Raw genomic sequence first — 23704 nt, forward strand, 5'->3', positions numbered from 1 at the left:
GGCGGGCACGAGGCGGACCCCCTGGGGGTAACGTGAAGAGATTTATAAACGTGTGAAATTGTATCGTACATGAGAGTCATTGGTGAATGGCCATGTCTGAATCTGCGAACATAAAATAACTACGATAAAACGTAAATCCATACGGTTACCGAGAACGATAGAAAAGACCTTTCTAAACTCATTGATCATAAGCAACGTTGGTTTACAAGAGTGGCCAGTGATCGCGAATTAATTACGTCACGCTTGCAGAGCCGTCCGTTGATTCGCTTGCAGTCGCTTAGCTAGTTTGGCCACCTCACAGAATGGGCCATTTGGTGTAACTGTTGACGTTCATTATTCATACATTCATTTCTCAGAAACCAATCAAAACAACGGGGGTTACAGCAGCAGCCAACAAAGGTTGAGAACCGACCGCTCGGGAGTGCGGCGCGCTCGCTCCGAGCTCCCTCTCGTCGGAGGCCCCTTCCCCTCCAGCAGTGGAGCGAGCAGACAATTGCCCGGTTTGCACCGTTACCTGGTTGCCCAAACCAATTGTGCGGTTGCACCTTTATCCGGTCGCACCAGTCAAGTGCACGGTTGCAACCCCCCCCCTCCCCCCCCCCCCCGCGTATCTGGCTGCACCAGGCAACCGCGCGGGTTTTGGCTAAGGAAATGTTGCTCTAAATGGCCGGCGTAGCATCGCGACTCGAAATCCGCACAGCAACGGCGCTGGCAGCTCTCACTTACGGAGGCGTCAGATGCCCCGGGAGCGGGCTGGAAAGCTTCAGCGGCACTCACTCATCCCCCCCCCCCCTTCCATTTCCCCAAAGGCGTAACTCTGGATGCGGCCGAGGGAGAGAGCCTCCGGCTCGCCGCTCGCATCTCCGCTCGGCCTTTGAGCCTCCGCCACGCAGCGCGGCGCTCCGCCGATTGGCCGCGACTTGCGGCTAACGTGGTCGGCAGCAGACGGCAGTGGAATGGCGTCCGCAGTCGGACTCCGCTTCTCGGTGGAGCCACCGACCGATGCATCGTCGGTGCGTCGCCAACAGCAGACCGATGCGCGGACATCTGCCTCCATCTTCCTCCATCAATGGGGAAAAACTGGGCAGTGCGGTGAAGTTCAACGCAGCGACACCGGGCACCAGACCTCGGTTCAAATCCATGACTGCCGCCCGACCACAGATGCCAATTCTCGGACTGTCCAGGGCAAACCCGGACAGATGGCAACCCGGAGACATAACAACTCCCGCGCTGAACTACGCAATTATTTCGAGGTCGGGGTCGTCGGTAGGGGTCTCGGGTCAACGGCCCACGAACCAAGGTCGACTTCAGCCCCCGTCACTAACACCGGCCTCTGTCGTCGCTCGGTCTAACGAGCGCTGTAGCTGCGTCTGGTGCTCTCCACTCAGCAGGTTTGGGGATTAGAGGAGTCTGCCAGCCAGCAGCCGGGCGGTGTTGCTATGCGGTCCGACCTCCGACGGCACACCTCCCCGCAAACCTTTTTTTCCCGGGAACTGCCGAAGGAAAAGTAAACGTTCCCACCCTGCGCCCGCTGGGAATGAGAAGTGCGCCTGGCGCACGGGCCGCGAGATAATGTCGCGCCAAACGCTTCGACGCAGGTGAATTGCACCGCGTTTGAGGTTTGTGAGTGCCGCATTCATATCTGTAAACGAAATACTGCTCGCTGGATTAAGGCCTTCACCTCGGTGCCGAGCGAGTCATCGGGGGGGGGGGGGGGGGGTTTGTTTAACCATACTTCACCACACCGGTCAACGTGGGTTGATGAAGCGGGGAAGGCACGACCAGTCCAGGCATCACACTGAACCGGGAGTCGAACTCACAACAACCGGGGTTCAATAGAACAGAGCACCCACCGCTGCATCACCGCTCGTCCCCGTAATGCGTGTCGAGTATGTGAAGAGGAAATCAAAGATAGAGCATTCCCACTTCTCAAAGGAGCAATAGGGCAGCCTGATGGGGTGGGGCGGTGGGGGCAGCACCACGCCCGGCCGCCTTTGTTTCCCTAACGGTGAATGGAACTCGTGTCGCCGGGTTCGTAGCACGGCACAGCGCCCCGACTACTACACTACCGCTCCCCGCCCCATCCCCCCACACACGAAGACAAAGGGATTAGCACCTATGAAGGCCGGCACGGCACACGATGGGGGGGGGGGGGGTGTGGGTGGCCAGCAACCACGCCTTGCCGCCTTTGCCTCCCCTTGTGGCGATGTTTACACACCGCATCAGGTACTCGTCTCGAAGGCTCATTCGACATACACACACACACGCACGTACCCAGCAGCAGCCGGGGGTTATGGGAGCAATGCTAGAAGGCGGTGTTGGGGGGGGGGGGCAGGCGCGATGGGGAGGCACAGCCGCCCGCGGGAGAATCGGGTTGGCCGCGGTACAGACGGCGGCGGCGGCGCGAGGCAGCTGAGCAAACCGCATGGTCGTGCCCGGACAGGTGTGCTGATGCACCACCACCACCACCACTATCACCACTATCACCACCACCAATATCACCACTATCATCACCACCAATATCACCACTATCATCACCACCACCACTATCACCACTATCATCACCACCACTATCACCACTATCATCACCACCACTATCACCACTATCATCACCACCACTATCACCACTATCATCACCACCAATATCACCACTATCATCACCACCAATATCACCACTATCATCACCACCACTATCACCACTATCATCACCACCACTATCACCACTATCATCACCACCACTATCACCACTATCATCACCACCAATATCACCACTATCATCACCACCACTATCACCACTATCATCACCACCACTATCACCACTATCATCACCACCACTATCACCACTATCATCACCACCACTATCACCACTATCATCACCACCACTATCACCACTATCATCACCACCACTATCACCACTATCATCACCACCAATATCACCACTATCATCACCACCACTATCACCACTATCATCACCACCAATATCACCACTATCATCACCACCACTATCACCACTATCATCACCACCAATATCACCACTATCATCACCACCACTATCACCACTATCATCACCACCACTATCACCACTATCATCACCACCACTATCACCACGATCATCACCACCAATATCACCACTATCATCACCACCACTATCACCACTATCATCACCACCAATATCACCACTATCATCACCACCACTATCACCACTATCATCACCACCAATATCACCACTATCATCACCACCACTATCACCACTATCATCACCACCAATATCACCACTATCATCACCACCACTATCACCACTATCATCACCACCACTATCACCACTATCATCACCACCACTATCACCACTATCATCACCACCACCCAGTGCCGGATGATCCCAGTAGCACAAGTAGCTGCATATCGAGCTACGGGCCCCGCACTTTCAAGGGCCACCGCGCTAAATGCTTTCAAGCTATCAATTCCGGTTCAGTGATTCTGCACTTGCTCTATTACTATAGCACTATACTGCCTTCAACTTTTATAAACGACTGGGTGTTTAAGGTTAGCGATTTGTTGCATTATCTGGCTGTATAGAAAATGAAAAAAAACTTTAATATGCAAGTAAAAAATGTGTGTTCTCATATTTACGTGTTTTTTTATTTAGGGCCCCTTTTTAACAACATCTGTTACAGGCCCCGCACCTAGCTTACTCCGGCAATGTCACCACCACCACGAACCCCCACTCACAGCGCGCACAGAGACAAAGATGCCCCTCTCCCATATAGCCTTTCAACACGCTGTTGGGGCAAGTGCTGTCAGCGAGCACCTATTAAGGTCACCACGGTCACACGAAGGTGGGTGGGCTGCAGCACCACGCCCGGCCGCCTTTGTCTCCCCAATATTGATGGTACTCATTTAAGGCTGAGTCTACTTCGAGGAGGCCCAGGACGGGTTTAAAATATTCGACGTTGTCATTGGTGACCGTGAGCGCGAATTGAACTTGGGTTGCTGGGTTCGTTACGTAGTGCGCTAATCACTCCACCACCGCCTCCCCATCTCACACAAAGATCCCCCCATGGCATTAACAGACTGTTGGGGCAAATACTGTTAGCAAGCAACTAAAATTTGAGGACGAGTCGACCTAGGGGAGACTCAGGACCGGTTCAGATAATGGTCACTGGTGTTGGCCGTGAGCGGGAATCGAACTCGGGTCGCCGGGTTCATAGCGCAGCGTAGCGCTAACCGCTACACTACCGCTCCCCATCTCACAGACAACAACAACAACAACAACCGCCATTCGCCACTAAGTGGCGGTGACGTCACCACGACGCTTGTGCCAGGCTATGTGTACCCTGAGGCCACGTGAAGTGTCGAACGCCCGCTGGCAGGAGGTCACGGGGCAGACCCAGGTGCCACGGGTCGACTGACTGAGATGACTGGCTGATGCACCACCTGTGCCCCCTACTGTGCCAACCTGCTGTGCTTTAGCCACCCGGCGCTCCGCTCGCTGTTGTGAGCGTCGCTCCTCCGCCCTCCGTTGTTGTTGGAGGGCGACTGCCTCCAACTGCCCAGTAGCATCCTTCACGAGCCTCCTCCACAGAGGCCGATCTTGACACCGCTGGTACCAGTCATCGGCAAGTCCACTCAGCTCCACGTCCTCCTGTACCACATCACTCCATCTCTTCTCTAGCCCGTGCCGCGCCCGCTTAGCCCCCTCAATCCGGCCAAACAAAAGCTGTTTCGGCATGCGGTGGCTGGGCATGCGGGCAACATGACCCAGCCATCGCAGCCTTGCCTGCCGGAGGAGCTCACCGATGGGACCCTGCCCAGATCTTTCAAGGATTTGTGAGCTCCTCACACAATCCAGTCTGGTTAAACCCAGGATGGATCGTAGGCAGGCCAGCCTAAATGTTTCTAACCGGCGAAGATGTTCCATTAGGGGGGTCCACGTTTCGCAAGCGTAGAGAAGGGAGGGAATGACCGTGGCCGAGAAGACCTGAAGCTTAGTGCGGAGCGACAGACCAGGTAGCTTCCACACAGCGTTACGCAACCGATGAAAAGATATTGCCGCTCGACTGATTCGGAGTGAGACCTCTGCTGTTAAACTGGTGCCAGTCATAAGCACACTGCCCAGGTATGGGAAACTCTCCACTCTCTCCACAACTGCCCCATCACCGATTGGGAGTTGTGGGGGTGGAGTGTCCGATGGTACAAAATACCCAGGCAGGTGCTTGGTTTTGGTGGGGCTGATGGTAAGGCCCCACCTCTTAGTGGCACGCTCCAGTCTCAGCAGCAGCGTCTCCAACTCCTCCTCTGACTGAGCAGCTATTACCAAGTCATCAGCATACATAACGTGGTTGAGCAATAGGGAGCCATCCCTTGACCGCACCCGGGCATCGATTAGCCTCCCATTATATCTGTACCATATGGAGATTCCCCCGGTACAGCTATTGAAGGCTTCACGAACTACGTGGTCAAAATAGATGTTAAATAATGTGGGAGCCAGAGGACATCCCTGTCGCACCCCAAGGTGTACAGGGAATGGCTCTGACTCCCGGCCACGTAGTTTTACCCGGGCCCGCTCACCATCATGAAGGTCCTTAATGATCGTGAGCAGAGGGTCAGGTACTCCAAAAGCACGAAGAACGACCCAGAGCCCAGGCCTACTGATGGTATCATAGGCCTTGACCAGGTCAATAAAGCAGAGATGTAGGTCTTGTTGGAATTCCCTACACCTCTGCTGTAGCAGACGGACAGAAAATATGGCATCTGTGCAGGACCGCCCTTTCCTGAAACCGCATTGGGGCTCCGCAAGCCTCTCCTCAGCGTGCCTGGCAAGGCGATGCTGAATAATCCTTGCCAGGACCTTTCCCGGCACACTGAGGAGTGAGATGCCCCTGTAGTTGTTACAGTCTGTGCGGTCCCCCTTCTTAAAAAGGGGGACCACCAGGGCATCCTTCCAATCCTGCGGAACCCGTCCAGTGGTCCAGACTGTTGTTATGATGTCATATAGGGCAGTCTGTGCACAAACGCCACCCTCCCTCAGCATTTCGCTTGGAAGATCATCTCTGCCCGCTGCCTTTCCTGGTCTCAGACTCCGGATCGCCTTCAATACTTCCTCAGCAGATGGCACCTCAGCCAGCCGCTCACAGGGGGTGACTTCATCCAATATTTGAGGCACCGCAGCCTCAGCAGGGTCATCCTCACTTTGTGCCACGATGATTTCCTGGCTGAGGGATTTTCCCTCCCACCAGGACCTCACAGAAATGCTCAGCAAATCTGCGAACCTGTTCCTGGGGGTCGGAAATTTGATCGCCGTTTTTTCCCCTAATGATGGTAATAGGTGTGGCGCTGCAGGTTACTTTTTTGATGGAGTTAAATAGAGATTTGTGATCACGGGCCACTGAGGCAGACTCCATCTCCTCAGCAACCCGCGACCACCACCCATCCTTGCAGCGCCTCACGGCTCTCCGAACCTCCGAGCGAAGGCTGCGGTAAGCCTCCTCATTCTCTGACGTGGGACTCTGTAGCCGATGACAGTGGGCCTGTCGCTTTTTCTCAACCATCGTGAACAACTCCTCTGTCATCCAGGGTGTCTGGGGAGGTCTGGACCGCGTACCCAAAGCAGCCATTGCAGCTGCATGAGTCACAGTCCTAAACCTCGCCCATTTACCCTCGACATCAGGAGGAGTCGGGGACGATGCCAATCCCAGCCGCAAGCGATGATGAAATTCTCGTTTGCAACTTTCATCAGATAACTGAGACCAGGCCACTTTAGGTTGGAATGGGGTCCTGGGTGTACACCCACCACCGGAGTGGAAGAATGGCAGGCGCATCTTACAGATGACTAGTCGATGGTCAGAGGGCAGATCAGCTCCACGGTAGGTCCTGGTGTCAAGGACATGGGCTCGCATTCGCTGGTCCGTCACTATGTAGTCCAGCAGATGTTCTTGCTTGGACCCGGCATGCATCCATGATGTTGTGTGGATGCGCCGATGCCGGAACAGCGTGTTGGTAATTACAAGCCCATGGGCTGCACAAAAATCTAGCAGCCTCCTACCGTTGTTATTGAGCTGATCTGGCCCATGCCCTCCAATCACTCCAGGCCAGGTGCCAGTATCATGACCAACTCGGGCATTGAAGTCACCCAACATGATGACTCTATCCCGAGGGGCCACTTTAGCCAGCACCTGTGACAGGAGGTCATAGAAGGCATCTGACTCTCACAGACACACACACAAGCACATGCATACACGTGCACACACATGTACAGGTGTACACACGCACACGTATTGTGAATAGATCATGGCTGATGATGGTGATGATGATGGTGGTGGTGGTGATTGCGGTTTTGACCGTGAAATAGCTTCGCTGGGTTGGCTCTCAGATCTGACAACAATGAAAAAACAAAAAACTCCAATTCTCTCGGCTCAATCCAAGCAATCATCATCATCATCACTGTCAGCAGCGTCGTTCTGGTGTCAGTAAAATAAAGCATCGCTTGCTTCGACAAATTATTTGGCGATGACGCCGCCGCTTTGGCAGTGGTGCACAAGAAAAATATATAAAAGGCGACGTTTCGGACAATGGCCCTTATTCATAGCATATAAGTCAGTGTGCGATGCAGAAGAGCCAGTGTTATTGACGAACACGTTCATGTAGTTGTTGCTCATCACGTGCTTAGGCCGCTGGTCTATGAGGCGAGCGAGGAAGATTATGGCCGATTTCTCCCACCCTGGACACTCTCTGTTTCAGCTACTCCCCTCCGGCAGAAGGCTTCGGTCCATCAGGACCAAAACCTCACGCCATAAAAACAGTTTCTTCCCATCTGCTGCTGGCCTGTTAAACAAGGCCAAGGGCTAACACTGTTTTTAACATTTGATCTACATAACGACACGTTGCTGATATTAACTATGTTTCCCTATTTGTATTTTTAAATTATATCTTAAAGCTATTTTATATTCGATATTTATTTAATTTTATATACTTCAGCCCCTTAATGTTAGACTTTTAACCCTTATTATAGTAAGACTTGTTTAAAACTTATTTAAGATTTTAGATTCCTATATGTTGAATGTATGCACCATCCTGCCAAAGTAAATTCCGTGTCGGTGTGAACTTACATGGCGAATAAAACCCTTTCTGATCTGATCTGATCTGCACACTACACGGAGAGTTATAATAAAGTGCTTGCTTTGTGGATGAACCGGTCCCTGTCACAACCAATGTGGAATTTCCCACGCCCGGCTATTCTTTGCAAACGGAGACGAAGTTTCCACTCGGTGCGCGTTGAGTTTGCCGAGAGAGAAGCCAACATCCAACTCCAAGCGGATGCGCGGTGCCTTCATTTTTCTGGGTCCATCATTCGAAGGCGCGCGGAAGGAAAGTGTGTGGAGTGGTAATGATCTTTGCTGCCTTCATATCATTATTGTGATTCTATAACTGCATCATTATTTGTGTTACATTACATTTTACGAAAATATATAAGTACGACACAAATCAACAACTGAGCCAAGGACAAACCCCCTGCGAACCGGATTGCTCCTGCAAAACGAGCACACACACACACAACACAAAGATCCCCCGTGTAGCCTGCAGTAGACTGTTGGGGCAAGTGCTGTTAGCGAGCGTCTGTGAAACTCAGCATGGCACACGAGGGGGGTGGGTGGCCACAGCACCCCGCACGGCCGCCTTTGTCTCCCCATTGCTGTTGGTTTTTGTTTTGCTTCTTACAAACCGCACCAGATACTGTACTCATTTAAAGGCTGAGTTGTCCGAGACGGGAGGCTTCAGGACATGATCAGGAATCGTACTCGGATCACCGGGTTTGCAGAACAGTGCCTTAACGACTACCCTAAACACACAAACACAAATAAGTACACCATTCAAGGCCCACTTTTCCAGAAGCGACCTAGCTATCACAGATGATAGCTCGACAAAGTGGCTTATGTGGAAATGTAGAGCAGCCAAATTACTCGAAACACATTTTTATTTTTCTGAACGTGGAGAGAGGAAAAGCAAACACCCGGAGGACCCGGAGAAAAATCCACGCGGCCACGGGGAGAGAGGGAGAGAGAGACAGAGAGATATCGCTCAGACTCCAAACATACAGCAGCAGGCGTCAGAGTCTGAATCGAACGCACGACCTCCTGTATACCAGGCGAGGGAGTTAACATCTCGCCCACTGCACTACCGCCCCCCTCTCCCCCGCCCGACACGGCTGCATGCACAAAGACAAAGACCCCCCCCCCCCCCTCCCCGGTATAGCCTTTAAAAGAACATCGGGGCAAGTGCTGTTATCGAACACACGCGATCTCCTATCTAAGCAAAGCCCCTCCCGGGAGGAGTGGCACACCTGCGCTGATGAGAGACGCGTGTGGGACACCTCTCGGTCGAGCCACGGGGCCACCACCACCCCCTTCTCCCGCCCCCCTCCCCAGGCCATCCAGGCGGTGACATCGCCGCTCAGTGCTCAATCGTCAGGCACGGGGACAGGAGGAAGGGGCCCACGACTACTAACCCACCGCTGCTGCCTTTGCTACTGAGTACATTTACTTTGCGGTCACAATCAATTAGTCTTCAAGTATCATCATCGTCGTCGTCGTAATTCATGACAACACGGCTCGCCGGCTCAACGTGCGGTCCGCCAAAAGCCACTCCGCTCTTCTCAGCCGCACGTTTTCGAGAAGTGAAATCGCTTGCTGAAGCTTACTGACTTTGTGTTTTTGGTAAGAGACAACGGGCGGTGCAAGGAGCACACGTTGAACTTCTATCGCGCCCTACGTGGTTTGGATTCGTCGCAAGCCGGTGGTAACTCCGCGCCAGAATTGGCCGGACACATCCGCAAAAATGATTGCACAATTCGGCCACTGAGCCCAGGTGTAGACGGGACAATGTTGTGGGGTGATAGGCAAATGAAAAAAACAAGCGAGGGGGTGAGAGAAAGGTAAGGAGGAGAGGGAGGGCGAGAGGGGGGGGTGAGAGATAGGGAGAGAGGGAGGGTGAGAGAGAGAGAGCCACACGCACAGAGGGAGATAAATAATGTGAGGAGCAGGAGTGCGTTTTGGGGGGTGGGAGGAGGATGCTGATGGGCGACTTGGAAAGAGGAGTCTCGGTGTGTTCTTTGCTAAGTGGCCATGGAACTGCCAAACAGCTGACTTTGCGACCACTTGAGCACACGGAGCGAGGGGAGAGAGCGAGAGAGCGAGAGAGAGAGAGAGGTCTTGAGCGCGCATCGCACGTGCAACCCGGGATGGCAACAGGGTGGGGAAACACACAGCGGGATTCTAAAAAAACAAACAGAATCATAAATGTGAAATTAAAAATACTAATTTTAAAATACACACAGCTGCCGCTGTTGCGGACACACGCGAGAACGCCGCTGACTCGCCAACGGGGCTAAGCTGGGCTACGTCGCGAATGTCCACGGGCCGGGTGTGAAATTTGCAATGTGGGGGGAAAGAAAGAAAGGTGGGGGGGGGGGGGGTGGGGGGGGGGAAGGTTCAAAGCGAACGTCTTAACGCACAACCCGAGCGTTTTTGTACACTTCGGCGAGTAAAGGGCATCGCAGGCCGCGCGGGTCGAGCGTCGCTCCTGCGATGCGAGTGGCACGCGGATACGTGCCTTGACAACGATTTGGATCTACAAGCAAATGGTTTGGTTGATTGCTGCTGCTGCTGCTGCTCTGGCAGTAATCGCACTGGCACAGTTGCCGGCAACAATGCGGGCCAGGAGCCGCATGCGGCTCTTTAAGGGGCTGGCTTCGTGACGCTTTGATGTCATTAAGGAAAACAACCGTCTCGTCTTGACGTTGCGTTGCTTGCCCTTGAAATAGTTTTGAGTTGTTTTTTTTAAACCAAATTCATCTTTTAGTACAAGACGCTAGTTTTTGAATGGTGTGTACCGTACCAATGTTTTGCTTTTGCAAAGCACGGGCTAATTTGTCAGTAATTCCCGAGATATATGGTATTTTAATTGTTTTGATAATCTGATCCCTTTCAGCAGTATTGTGTCTTGTACGAAAGATGAATTACCGAAGTTATCAACAGAAGGTGTATATCGGACGAATTGCTTATGCGGTAAATGTTATACTTGACAGACGGGACGTAACATTAGCGTAAGGCTAAATGAACACCAAAGGAACATTTAAATTATCCCAAACACAGCTGTCAGCAGTGGCAGAACATGCTTGCCAACAAAGACATTCAATTGATTTTTATAACGTTGAAGTGTTATGCAGAACTAATTATTACTGGCCAAGACTAGTTAGAGAATCAATCGAAATTGAGAAGAATTCAAATCATTTCAACCGCTGTGATAGCTATAGACTCAGTGCAGCCTGGAAGCGTATTATTAAGTAATACACAACACATATTTCAATTCCTTACAGGTGAGTCACATGCTAAGTGGCTGATTACTGATCTATTACATAATTGCATACACCCCCACCTCTGCCTCTGATCTCGAATCCTGATGGGGTTCAACAATGATGCGGTCATCCTGCACTATTTAAGACCGTAAGCAGGTGGATGGTTTCACTACTCTGGCAAATCGACCGAAGATGCTGCATGTAATTTTTAGCGAAACGGCGTACTCAAATTCTAAATGTTGTGGATTCACTCTTCAACACACCGGTGGGCTAAAGTAGTGAACTATTTGTCTTTTGTCAACGTGAGACATTTGTTACCGATTGGCCGTGTCGGGTGGTGGAGGGTTGCGACAAATTTATAAATAACGCGATCTAACCCAAAAACCTTTATTATGAATAATACCGGTCGCGAAAGCCTACTAAGTGTTAAAATGTTTAACCTCTGCACAGACGTATGCGGATGTATGATGCAATTAAGCAATTAGGCTATATAAGCACGGTAATTACATCGCAAGTGGTATTGCTGGATCATGACGTTGGGCTGTACCTTTTGCTCAACGCTACCACAAAGCCAAAGATCCTCCGTGTAGCCTTAACAGACTGCTGGGGCAAGTGCTGTTAGCGAACGCCTATGAAGGCCGGCACGGCGCACGAGGGGGTGGGCGGCCGAGCAGCACGCCCGGCCGCCTTTGTCTCCCTAGAGCAATGTTTTACACATTGGCTTATTTTAGGCTCAGTCGGCCTTGGGGAGGGCCCAGGACTGGCTCAGATAAATCCCCGCTCGCGTTGACCGTGAGCGGGGATTGAACCCGGGCCGCCGGGTTCGTAGCGCGGCGGCGCTAACCGCCACGCCGCCAATCCCCACGACAGCCGCTCGCTCCTCAGTGCACATCACGAACGTCAACATCACATGTCTGAATAAAATAACGCACCGCATTCATAGCTCGCGGGCATTACCACTGGGAACACAGTGAAACCCACCTGACCTCATATCAACCAGTCACAGAGACACCACTAGGGACGTGCGGCACTGACGCTCCCAAGCCGCGTGCGGCTCTTTAGGGACAGGTGCTTTGTGACGTCATTGTATTCACGACCAACGCCGTCTCGTATTGACCCACAGTGCATTGCGGCTCTTGAAATATTTAATGTAATTTTTTTTATCGAATTCGGAAGAAAAAAATCATGGATCTTGTTATTTTGGTTGCCAACTCAAATGATGGAGAGGAGTGAGAGAGAGACACACACACGACACTTGTATGCAGGGTATATAACGGGTGCAGTGAAAATAACCACAAACTATAGGCCATGGATGTTAAATAATAACCCTTCTGTAGAGATGACCAGCGTGGACTGATCACACGGAGCAAACAGACGGCCTCCGACATGCGGGGGAGGGGGGGGGCGTCTCTTCTGAAATAGAAGCTAATAGCTCAGTGGCTTTTACCTGGTAAGATAAAAAATATATATATAGTTTCGTTTTATTTGTATATTGATTTTGAAGCGATCTGTTTATCTTTCCGATACTTTGCACTCCCATCGTGTTGCCGTATTATTTGTTGCTGCAACGTTCTCACCTGCCCCTACTGGACATCTGTGGAAAAAAATAGCCTCGTAGATCATCGGATTCCTCCAGCACGCAAACAGATTCTGATGATTCTGGGCGACGGTTCGGATGGTGCCGGTGCTGTGGCGTTCTTTCGTCGAAGGCACTCGGCGCAACGGTGGCTGTGAGATGTTAACTACCTCGCCTGGTATGCGGCAGGTCGCGGGTTCAATCCCGACCCCGACGTCTCGCTATGTTGTGGAGTTTGCGCTACTTTCTCTGCCCCGTGGTCACGTGACATTTTCTCCGGGCACCTTCGGTTTTTTTCCCTCCTCCGCATTTGCAGCCGACGTGCGTTTAAGAGTATTTGGCCGCTGTGTCATTTCCAACGCGACGATAAGCGACTTCGTTGAGCCATCATTTGTGATAGCCAGGCCACTTCTGAAAAAAGATGCTACGGAGTAGTTCGGAGGGCCTTGCCTGGTGAAATAACCACGCAACAATAAATGTTTAACGGTTGGACATAAATATTTCTGATTCTGAGTGACGGCTCGGATTGTGCCCGTGCTGTCCGCTCTCCTTCGCTGCTCGGAGACGAATTCCAAGCCTTGCAGGGTGACAACACGCACCCATCACGCGGCAGCTCTGCCAGCAGCGAGGCCCTCTCTCTCGCTCGCTCGCTGCTGGCTTGCTGCCGCTGCCGCGTAGCCTACCTCCCACAGGATGCGGTGGTGTTTGCTCACAGTAAATACATTCAAACGAAAGAATGAGGACTCGGGAATCTAGGAAAACCGAAGAAAACTGACACTTCTCGCCTCCAGAGATGCCGCCCGCACAAAGACAAAGATACCCCCCACCCCGCGTAGCCTCAACAGACTGTTTGGGGCAAGTGCTGTTAGCGAGCGCCTATGAAGGCCGGCACCGCACACGAGGGGGTGGTTGGCCAACACGACGTCTCCCCGGTGGCGATGTTTACACACCACACCAGGTACTCATTCGAGGCTGAGTCGATCTAGGGGGAGGCCCCGGACCGGTTCAGGCAATCGTCACTTGTGTTGGTCGTGGGCGGAAATCGAACTCGGGTCGCCAGGTTCGTAGTGCAGTGCGCTAACCATTGCGCCACCGCTCCCCACATTTACCCTACAGACAGGCACACAGAAGTAAATGTCTGTGTGTGGGTAGCGGTGGTGCAGAGGTTAGGACGCTGTGCTACGAACCTGGCGACCCGGGTTCGATTCCCGCTCACGGCCAACACCACTGGTCCTGGGCCATTCTCTAGGTCGATTCAGACTCAAATGAGTACCTGGTTTGATGTGTAAACATCGCCACTAGGAAGACAAAGGCGGTCAGGCGTGGCGCTGGCCACCCCACCCCCTCGTGCCCCGTTCCGGCATTCATAGGTGCTCGCTAACGGCACTCGCCCCAACAGTCTGTTAAGGCTATATGGGGGGATCGTTGTCTTTTAATGCACGTGTGTGTGCACGTGTGTGTGTGTATACGTGTGTTGTATATGTACGTGTGTGTATGTACGTGTGTGTATATACGTGTGCGTGTGTACGTATGTATGTATGTGTGTGCACGTGTGTATATGTACGTGTGTGTGTGTACGTACGTGTTTCTGTACGTGTGTGTGGAGGCGACTCCACCTCTGTACCTCGTGGCAACCCCCACAAGCCCCGGCTGAAAACAGATCTCAGAGCTCAACACCTCCCGCCGGGGGCTCAGTGCCCTCGCTTAGCCCCAGATGAATGTCTTCAAGTGGAAGATTAGGCAGAGCGTTGGCTCGGAGCTAATAAATAGCCCTGCGGACCAACGCTGGGTGGGGACGGATGGCTTGGAGTGGGGGGGGGGGGGCAGTGGGGGGGGGGGGTAGCACAGAGAAGAGGGGGGCGCAGGGGGGGGGGGCGAGTGGGGATCAGGAGGCAACGCAACAAAGGCTGTGCCCGGCGGCTAAACCACCTCCCGAGACCACTAACCCTCGGCTAAGTGGGATTAAACGTAATCGGCCACTCTCATTCTTTTGGCCGTCTTCGTACCCGCCTGACATTTCTGAGCCACTGGGGGTTTTTTTTATTGTTGTTGTTGTTAAGTTTATATATTGTTTTTCCGCACGAAATTTGTGTCTCCTTTCTCTGCGACGTACGGTGTACAACTTGCCCCCCGCCCCCCCCCCCCCCCTGGATCCTCTCGCTCTGTCTCTCACACACACACACATACGCGGATGTGGGGAGATTGGTTTTATTTGGCACGCGGGCATGATAAATTATGAAATGGAACTCAATAGGTAGCGGCGGGATGGGGTATTATGTTGAAAGTGCTGACGAGATGTAAACTCCCTCGCCTGGTATGCAGGAGGTCGTGGGTTCGATCCCGACCCTGACGCCTGCTGTATGTTTGGAGTTTGCGTGTCTCTCTCTCTCTCTCCCCCCTTGGTCGCGTGGATTTTTCTCCGGGTCCGCCGGTCTTTCCCTCCACGTTTAGTATCAGCATCACCACGCGTTTCAGAGTATTCGGCTGCGAAACGTTTCCACGTGATGCTGATAAGCCACTTCGTTGAGCTTTCATTTGTGATAACCAGGTCGCTACCGAAAAATGAGCCACAGTAAATAGCTCAGTGGGCCTTACCTGATAAAATAAAATCTTTTTTTTTCGTTTAGAGTGGCACGCAGCTGCCCCGTTCTAATTTTCCGGGAACGCAGTGGTTATGAAAATAAAGAAAATAGGCTTTTACCCTTTCCGGCAGTAATAACAGAAGGTGTTAAGAAGTTTAAACACCAAATAGACACACACACACACACCTATTGCAAGACACCATCAAAGTCTACATTCACCACACGTGCTTGCAGTAAAACATGCAAACAAACACGCTCTGATATTGTATGCATTGTCTTTGAAACCGATTGGCCTACAGCAGATATATTTATGGCCTTGTCTCACCGGTGTTAGACCACAGGACGCCGACAGGCGAACAGTATAAAGGCAATGAAATTTCAAAGCACTCATAGCTCGGGTTGACCACTTACATCGATGGGATACATTTTTTGATACTGGCGAAAAAGAGGTCCCACTGACGCAGTGGTTGATGACGGAGCATCGCCACTCTGTCTCTCCTCCTCTCACTCCCAAGTCACTTGTGCGAAGCAACAACAACAGCAGCAGCAACAACAGAAACAACAACAGCAGCAACAACAACAGCAGAGACAACAGCAGGAACAACAGCATCAACAACAGCAGCAGAAATATCAGCAGCAGAAACAACAACAGCAGCAACAACAGCAGCAGCAGAAATAACAGCAGCAGAAACAACAACAGTAGCAGCAACAACAGCATCAACTACAGCAGCAGCAACAGCATCAACAACAACAGCATTAACAACAGCATCAAGAATAACAGCAACAACAACAGCAGCAGCAACAACAACAACAACATTGCTCAACAACAAATCTCCCCAAACGTCTCCATTCCGACCAAGCCGTTGCCTTGAGCCTCCTGATAGGCAGTCTGGGATTTCTTGAATCAATAGAGCATTGGATAGACCACGCACGGCGATGGGTTACGGGAGCGACGACAGTGCTGTGATGCGGCTCTGTGTCACCCCTCGCTAGGAGGGAGGAAGAGGCGGGACGAGTCGGTGGTCGACGTTACGGGAGGAGAGAGAGAGGGGAGAGTGGAAGGAGCAAGATTTGCATCATCTGCTCACAGTATCCCTGATAACGGCCTCTGCGGCCCATCATTAAACCCGGCCCCAGCTAAACACGTGGATGGGATCCGAAAAAGAAGGAATGGTGTGACGACGAAGGAAGAGGTGTGGGCGGAGGATGGGGGGGGGGGGCATCCAGAGACCCCTCGGGTTGGCATCGCCACCAGCGGCAGCAGAGGCGGCATCAGCGGGGAAGAGCGGCAAACTTAAAACGACTGCGCCAGGAGCAGTTTGAGAGCCTTTGTACCAGTCAGCTGCGACCCCCCCCCCCCATCTCTCTCCCACACCACCACTAACCCAGCCTACCCCCCCCCCCACTCACCTCCACCCCCCCACACGCACACTCTCGCCCCCACCACTAACCCAGCCGGCCCCAAACCTCCCCCCAACCCTACAATCACCTCCACCCCCCACACACGCACCACCCCCCCCCCCAACTCTCCCCCCCCCACCACTAACCCAGCCGGTCCCAAACCCCCCCACTCACCTCCACCCCACACGCACCCCCCCCATCTCTCCCTCCCCCACCACTAACCCAGCCGGTCCCAAACCCCACCCCTACACTCACCTCCACCCCCCAACACGCACCACCCCCCCCCCCATCTCTCGCCCCCCCCCCCACTAACCCAGCCGGTCCCAAACCCCCCCACCTCCACCCCCCGCGAGCCCCCCCCCCCCCCAGCCTTACCGCCCGCCCCCATTCCTCGCACCCCCCCCCCCCCCCCCCCACTGCACTGTACGAGCCGGCATGGCGAGCTGCGCGTGCAGGCAAGGGGGTTGGTGGATCGCAGGAAGATCACGGGGGGAGCGAGGCTCTCCGCCTGCCGGGATAAGTGCATCTTTTTGTTTCAAGGTTTTCTGAGTGTGTATTTAATATATTTATTTTTTTAAAATATACATACATATTAAAAGGTTGATGTTATTTCGATAAGATGCGTTTGGTTTAAAAACAATTGTCTAATGATTATCTCAAGAGTCTGGTCGTGTGCGTTAGCAAATCGTCCCGTCTGGAACTCGCCAAGGCGGCTTTGAATGACGTCAGTGTCGGGCGGGGTGGGCACACGGCCGTGGAAGGTAACATTGCAGAACTACTTCTGAAACAGACCTCGCTCACCCGGCGGGAGGTGTTGAGCTCTGAGATCTGTTATCTGCCGGGGCTGTGGGGGTTGCCACGAGGTACAGAGGTGGAATCGCCTCCACAAACACGTACACAGTGGCGATCGACAACGGGCAACACGTGCGTGAATATTTCCTCCAAAATTGGAAGATCAGGGACTCCGCCAAACTGCAAATGCGGTGAGTGTAAACCATTAGGCGTAGATATCACTGATGACTGCCCGATACTCCACACGTAGTCTGGTGGAACAAGCAGGCTACTCCACTCAGCTACCCCGATACTCCACACGTACGTAGTCTGGTGGAACAAGCAGGCTACTCCACTCAGCTACCCCGATACACCACGCGTAGGTAGTCTGGTAGAACAAGCAGGCTACGCCACTCAGCTACCCCGATACTCCACGCGTAGTCTGGTAGAACAAGCAGGCTACGCCACTCAGCTACCCCAATACTCCACACGTACGTAGTCTGGTGGAACAAGCAGGCTACTCCACTCAGCTACCCTGATACTCGACGTGTAGTCTGGTAGAACAAGCAGGCTACGCCACTCAGCTACCCCGATATTCCACACGTACGTAGTCTGGTAGAACAAGCAGGCTACTCCACTCAGCTACCCCGATACTCCACGCGTACGTAGTCTGGTGGAACAAGCAGGCTACGCCACTCAGCTACCCCGATACTCCACACGTACGTAGTCTGGTGGAACAAGCAGGCTACGCCACTCAGCTACCCCGATACTCCACACGTAGGTAGTCTGGTGGAATAAGCAAGCTACTCCACTCAGCTACCCCGATACACCACACGTAGGTAGTCTGGTGGAACAAGCAGGCTACTCCACTCAGCTACCCCGATACACCACACGTAGGTAGTCTGGTGGAACAAGCAGACTACTCCACGCAGCTACGTACGTAGTCTGGTAGAACAAGCTGGCTACTCCACTCAGCTACCCCGATACACCACACGTAGGTAGTCTGGTAGAACAAGCTGGCTACTCCACTCAGCTGCCACCCCGGATACCACGGAATTGCTCCCAACATCACAAAAAAGACCATTGCAGCCCTGCTGCTTTTCTCAAACGCCACACGAAAGAAGACGAAGATCACCCTGTACGCGTACACCTTTCACGTCTCAAAGTCAAGTCCAAACGCGCGTATTTGCACGATATTTTGTTTGTTTGTTCGCGCAGCAGCCGCAGGTGCCCACGATGTGACCATCGACTCAACCGGCATCCTGGATTCGAACTTAGGGTCATAGCAGTGTCCCTGCTCCACCGCTCCAAGAAGGGGGCCCAATGATGACGCACGCCGAGCCGACGGGATGGCGACCCGCGAGGGCAGCATCTACAACGGACTCCGCCTCTGCACGAACGCAACGACCTCCATACCATGTGCAACTTGAGGGCGAATGAAATTAGGAGGGCGGATTGGAACCACATGGCTTTGCTACAGTGCGTCGCTCTCGATCCATCCATCCATCCATCCCCCCCCCCAGCCTCTCCCACCCTCCCCTCCCCCTCCCCTTTGCAGCCCGTCCCCTCTGTGACCCCCAACGCCCACACCTCACTTATCTCTCTGTCTATCCTGCGTGTTTGCCACACCGCGAGCGTTGAATTAGTCGTGTCCCCTGTCACTGGGAATTAGCCTCAGCCAATGCATCAGCAGAAGCGCTCGCAAAAAAATCAAAGCGAGGGAGGAGGAGGAGGAGGCAGTGGCGAAACGTGGTTGGCATGGGCCTGCTGGTGCAAGGAATGAAATACGAGCCTCTGTCCAAACAGAATCAAAATCAGAACATGTATTTATACTGGAGGAATTCAATGAGCTATAAAGCTCTTCTTTAACAGATATCCAGTAGGGGCGCTGATCAGAACATTACAAACAACGAACAATACATAAACACGATAGCAGTGCAAAGTATCGCAAAGGTCAAACTTAAAAATATATATACAAATACAACTAAAACAATTGTTTTATCTTACCGGGTAAGGCCCACTGAGCCATTAGCTTTTATTCAGAAGCGACCTGGCCACAAATGGTAGCTCAACTTAGTGGCGTATCACGTGACCCCCACCCGCCCCCACCTCTCCATAACCCGGCACCTAGGTCCCTCTGGCCCACGGTCCCTGGTGCAGTTGCACCGCCTGCACGCTCGACAGCTACCCCATTAAATTTCGATTTAAAGCTTTCGTGACTGCAGGTATTCATCTTCTTGGTTCTGTCGGTAAAGTCACCACGTAGAATGAGAATAAAATAATAAAAATAAAACATAAAAAAATGAAATTCTCACGACGTTTCGGCCACAACACAAGCAGCCTTCTTCAGGTGAAGAAACAGGACTGTCTAGAAGTGCACTCGAGCGCTGTCTTCTAGACAGTCCTCGTTCTTCACCTGAAGAAGGCTACTTGTGTTGTGGCCGAAACGTCGTGAGAATTTCATTTTATTACGCCTTACTTTCATTATTTTATTCTCATTCTACGTGGTGACTTTACCGACAGCAGCAAGAAGAAGCTAACCCCCACTTCCCGAGAGTCGTGGTGGATAACCCCACACCGCCGATAAGCGGCTTCGGTGTTATCGCTCGTGGCTTGAATCAGGAACGAAGAGCCTTCAGCTCAAGAGGGCGACGCTCAACAGAAACTAACAACGTCACTGCGGTCAAGCAGGCTGTGAGATGTGTCGTACGTGGTTTATCCCGCAGGCCTGCTGTGACGATAGTTCAAGTGAGAGAAGGGCCGGTGAGGGGTGTTTCCTAAGTTATCCTTTTTTAGGTTGGAGCTCTGCTCTGGCTATGGAAGTGACTGACACGAGGAGTGCCGTACCCGAGTATTACGCAATGCGATCTGAATCCATGATGAGGCATCTCAGGATTTCAAAGGGATCTCAAGATGACGGATATAGCAGCTCTTTGCTTGTACGTACGCTGAACTTCTTTCGCGCCGTACGTAGCCAACCGTGCTAATCGGAGGTGCAGCAGGATGGCCTTCATCCGGCAGTGCATAGATAATGGCTGATGATGGTCATGAGGATAACCGGCCTTTTGGGAGCACTCTTGATTCACGACTATTCTCGGGAGCCGCTCGTGATGCATGCAGAAATAGAATAATCTACGGTACGCGGCCACACTGGGATTACGTGTATTGTGAAAGAAAAATGTCTGCTTACAAAACAAGAGAAATTAAACAAAACCGGTACAGATGCAGCAGACAAAGAATCGCAATCCCAACATGCGCGTGCCGATTAACTGATTTTATATTTGATGTTGTTACGTTTGCTTCTCCTAAGGCCGTGTTGCTCACGAGCTCATCGGATTTCTCCAGGATAAACAAAGATTCTTATTGAGTGTGCAGTTTCAGATTTTTTTTTTTACGTGTGCGTGCTAATTCTAATAAGCGTCAGAGTTAGAAACTTTAACGCGGGGAAATTAAAAAAAAAACACTGTCTTCAAAAACAAAATCAACTTGTGCGCCGTGCGGCAAACAGAAATTTGAAAACCATGGAAATGGAACTACACCGGGGAGGCGCTTGAGTGGCTTTTCTCACTTGTTTCCGCGTACGGATTTCGCAAGCGCCCACAAGTCCTGCGATTTGTTATTTGTCGGAACCAAGCCCATTTATTTATTTACTGAAAGAGGGGTGGGGGGCGGGGGGATACATGGGGGGGGGGGGGCGGGGAAGCTCCCATTTCATTTCTCCGGCCAAAAGGCCGAGCAGGCGACTTGGCGAGTGGGAGGGCAGCGGCTAAGTCGGACGAGGGCAGCGTGAACAAAACACGACAAGGCCGCGCGTCCTTTCTGTTTGTCGCGCCTGGCTGCGGTCGGGTAAGTCAGTTAAAAGAGGGGGCGAGGGGGCAGGGAGATCCGATGGGAGTCGTCCCGACGGTGACTCTCTGCGGATGAAAGGCAGGCGAGCACCGATTTCACGCCGAACCACTTTTTGAGCGGCGTCATCCCATCCTTCTCCATAATCTTCCGCCTGCCACCCCCCCTGCCCTCTCTCCCTCCTCCTCCTCCTCTCCCCCTCCTCCTCCTCCTGAAACACTACAACTCGTTCGCAGACGATCAATATTGCTCCCCCGTGTCACCCGTCCACAAAGGTCGCCGCGTCTTGCCTTGCCAGGCGCGATGATCGTGAGCGCCGGAAGTCGTTACATCCCAACGTGGACTCGCGATTGCTGACACGGCCCTGCGCTAGTTGCTCCAATACAAACAAATATAACGAGCATTTACAGCCATTATGTCAATCCACTGCTGGATGATACCAAGTCGGCCTTGGCAATTGCTCGACTATACTTTATCAACGCCGGTCAGTGCGATGTGGGGGTGGTGAGGAGGAGCCCATGGCCGGTTCGGATGTTTACTCGCCACGGATGTCAGCCGTGGCCGGGAAATCGAACTCGCTGCGCTGGTAGCGCGCTGTGCTGGCCACTGCAACCACTGAAAGTCCGAAATCGCTCCTCATCGAGATGCAAATGACCTCTTTACATTCGCTCAGATCAAATCGCTAAAACAACACAATGCCGCGTGGTCACTTGATAAAATATCTCGTTAAAGCGAATTCCTTTGCCCATAATGCACGCGTCGAATAACGCGTACGACAATCAACAATTCACAATTCACGTCCAACGACATGCATGCCCTCTGCCAATGTCGCATTTAGGCTTAAGGGACTCTCCTAGGTAGTGGCGAAGACCAAGCAAGAAGCAACACAAAACGAGACGGCAAAAAACCCGTGGCACACACACACACACAAACCCAACCCGCCCCCTCCCCCTACTTGAATCATGAATAGGAAAATCGTGAGCCCCGAATTGTGACGAGTCATCAGATGACCGGAGCGAGGTGAATCGCCATTCCATCCGTAGCTGCTATTGTGATAAATACTTTTTAGTACGTACATGATATATATTAAAAAAAACACATCCCGTGGAAGCTGGGACTACAGCCACCGAGTCTCGCTTTGGCGACCGCCGAAAACAAACCGAAACACGAACGACCAAAAAAAAAGAACCGCGCGGGATTAGCGAGCCCACCACCAAATCGTGGCGTCAACTCCACTTGCAATGATTTGGGCAAAAAGGTTCAGCTCAAGTTCAAGCGGCTCTCTGCCCTGCCCAAACCCCCCTCCACCACCACCACCACCACCACCCCTGTCCCTGCGAAAGCGAGATGGGCCAAAAGCAACGACCCCAGCCGTCGACACCCGACGCCGCTCCCCCCCCCCGCCGCCGCCGCCACCGCCCCGCACGGCGTGCCCGGCGGGCCCTGGCGGGCCACGGCATAATGAGAAGCAGGCGGGGAGAAGAGGCGATGATTTGAAGGAATCCCGACTCAATGAGGAGGCGATTCCAAGTCGACAGCCCCCCCCCCACCCCCCCCACCCGCCCCCCCCCCGAGTGGTGGTCACGAGGTCTGCGAGCGACGGAAAGGTCGCAATCGCGCGCAACGATCTCTCTCGGTCGGTGGCTTTTTCGCATTGGCCGTCAAATATGGGCCTTGCGATCCGCCCGACCACGTGGGACGACAGCGCCCTCTCGTCTTCCGCTCGCTCAGCGGCGTGCCTATCGAGCGCGCAGGTGGTGCAACTGCACCGGGGGACCCCCCCCCCCCTCCTCCTGCTCCCCCCCGCTCCGCCGCTGTCTGCCAGAGGGGCCCAGGCGCCAGGCTACAAAGTAGTGAGAAAAATTAGACAGGGCCCTTGCCAACTATCCTCACACACCGTGGCCTCAGCAATATGTATGCCACTGTCTCCATCCCTCCCTGGAGGCTCCCTCCAGCTCGGCAACGAGTGGTTAAAATTCCGGTTAATTTTGAGAAATCTGGCCAGAGCCAAACGGCCAGTAAATCTGGGCACACAAAGGCAGCCTTCAGCCCAAAATCAACCTACTTGTCGGCCTTTGTGGTGCCTACTGCTTGTTGCCACAGAGACGGATTTCCTCCATGGTGCTATGAATTTTTGTGCCTGTCCACCCCCCACCCCACCACCACGGCTCCCCCTCC

At 53.0% G+C, this 23704-nt stretch overlaps 1 protein-coding gene across 1 annotated transcript in view; it reads right to left on the reverse strand.

Moving 5' to 3' along the window:
• Positions 1-23704, reverse strand: part of LOC116945004 (LIM homeobox transcription factor 1-beta-like) — a 127961-nt gene that overhangs the window by 61248 nt on the left and 43009 nt on the right. The window lies entirely within an intron of this gene.

The sequence above is a fragment of the Petromyzon marinus genome, chromosome 22 (assembly GCF_048934315.1).
Source record: "Petromyzon marinus isolate PM22_M1 ecotype Great Lakes invasive population chromosome 22, UKy_Petmar_22M1.pri1.0, whole genome shotgun sequence".
NCBI lineage: Eukaryota > Metazoa > Chordata > Hyperoartia > Petromyzontiformes > Petromyzontidae > Petromyzon > Petromyzon marinus.